The sequence below is a fragment of the Nannospalax galili genome, unplaced genomic scaffold (genome assembly GCF_000622305.1).
Source record: "Nannospalax galili isolate Female #2095 unplaced genomic scaffold, S.galili_v1.0 scaffold2736, whole genome shotgun sequence".
Classification (NCBI taxonomy): Eukaryota; Metazoa; Chordata; class Mammalia; order Rodentia; family Spalacidae; genus Nannospalax; species Nannospalax galili.
The window spans coordinates 262645-265132 of record NW_008338401.1 but is presented as its reverse complement, the minus strand read 5'-3'; positions in this window follow the sequence as shown (position 1 = coordinate 265132).

The window sequence follows — 2488 nt, the reverse complement described above, 5'->3', positions numbered from 1 at the left end:
TAAAAAAAATTTTAAGACTTTCAAACCTGAGTATTTATTATATTTACATCAGTTACACCAGTCTGCCCTCCATGTACCCCTCCAACTCCTCTCATGTCCTCTCTACTCCTTCAGTATTTTTGTTTTCTTATTATTGTTACAGGTACATTTATTTATAAATATAGATCTCTCTATAACACACAGATTCCATTTAGTGGTGCTAGTACATACATGTGTTTAGGGTTGACCACATCAGGTTTGATAAATTACCAGCGAACTAATGACTGACAACCTGATGTGAAAATTCCTTCATCCACATTGGCTTGCCAACTGATTTTATCATTATGCAGTTCTTGTAAGGTTACCACACAGTGGATCTTGCATGGGTATGGCTTATGTCTAAAATGCATTACCTAGCAGTAGGCATCTTGTACCTCTTGTTCTTTTAATTTTTTGACCCTCTTTCCTGATGCACCCTGTGATGTAGGTGTACACATTACATTGAATGTATCATTTAGGGTTGGACACTGCACAGTTATTCTCTGCATTTTGACCTGTAGTGGAACTTTGTAACAGTTTCCATCTGTTGCAATAATAAGCTTCATTGATAAGTGGTGAGTGCTACAGTTCTCTGTTAATATAAGGATACATACTTAGAATATAGTAAGGAATTGGGTTGGTCTAGGAAAGTTGCAGCAGAAGGCTCTTCACTAGGGCCTATCACAAATCTAACTATGTGTACATGTCTATGTTTACAGTACTATGTATAGATTCCCTACTATTGTGTGGGCCCTAAATCCAATTAGACAGCTCTTGATTAGCTCAAATGTGCCACTATTGAGATATTTGTTGGGACTGTCATTGTTATTGTTGTACTTTGCAGGCTTTACAGCTGCATAGGACCATTGACTCCTTTTCTCCCTTGGCAGCTAGCATAATACCTTCTGATTCCAGCAGGGCTAGGTTTAAAGAGGAGGCTTCCACATCAGTTCCAGGTCAATTATTCCAACTCCCATGTCTAAAGTACTTTTGTCTTCATCCATAAGGTCTTACCTTGAAGTTCTGGGGTAAAAACTAAGGGCTGTGGCAATACCTTTATTATTTTTGGAGTCTCTTGGAATATCATGAACAACATCTCATAGCAAGGCTGCCCGTGACTGGCTTTGTGATTTTTGTTATATTGCCTTCAGTTATACACATGCACTCACATATATATGTGTATTTAAGCCAGCAGTTTATGAAATAATATATTTCTTTATGGTTTGTCAGACCACCAAAATATTTCTGATCTCTTTCCTCTGTCTTTCACCTGAATAGCCTCCTCTTCCCCCAGTATTTAAAGTACCTCCATTTTCTCCTTTTCCCAATTGATAAAGCCTGTTTGCTACTGTACACTTCTTCTAAGCTCCTTATCTCACTTGACCCTGTGGCTCCTTTCTACATTCTTGGCTCCTGCAGTTACTTAAGGATATGTACTCCCATCAAATGATTTGGAGCTAGGATCCACAAACAAGAGAGATTATGCATTACCTTTTTTTCTAAGTTTGGGTTGCTTCGGTCAGTGTAGCACTTAATAGATCCCGCCACTTACCTACAGATTTTATGAATTCATTTTTTTACAGTTAAATAGAACTCCATTGTGTATATGTAACACAATTCTGTTATCCATTCATCAACTGAGGGACAGTATAACTTGTTCCCACTTCCTAGTTATTGTGAAAAGAGCAGCAATAAGCATGACTGAGCAAGTATCTCTATAGTAAGATATGTAGACCCTTGGGTATACATCAAATAGTAATATAGCTGGGTCATAAGGTAGGTCTTAAGAGTTTTTTTGAGACAGAGTCTCCCTGTAGAAACTAGCTGGCCTGAAACTCACTGTGTAAAATGGGCTATTTTTAATTTTCTGAAAATTATCTACTCTGATTTACAGAGTGGCTGAGCAGTTTGCACTGACATCAGCACATCATTGCCAGCATTTGCCCTTATCTCCCTTCCCTATTAAATACCACAAAATTTTGCAATTTACCCTTAAATTTTCTGTTAGAATTTCATGTCAAGTATTTAAATGATATTCACTCCAACTTCTCCTTTAATTCCTCCCAGCTCCACCCCAACTCCTTATATGTGAAAATTATGTCTACTTAAAAAAATTATTAACCCATGCACTCCAATTTGCATTGTCCATATACTTCCGGGCATAGAGCCATTTACCTACCAAGAGCTAAACATTTAAAGAACATTTAAAGAATACTGACTATTTCTCTCCCAGAAGCCATCAGCTTTTTAGAGTACTGCCTGGACTTACCTTGTGCAGATCTAGTACAGGTAACCACAGATGCTGTGAGTTCATGAGTGCAGTGGTCCTGCTAATATTTTAGAAAGAATAAAGTTTTATTTTATAGCCTTGGTTTGATTCCTGGATTCATAGCTTCCTTTAATAATTGAGCAAAATGATTCTTTTGAAGCCAAATTCTCTCCTGAAAGGCTTTCATGCACTCTCAGCTTC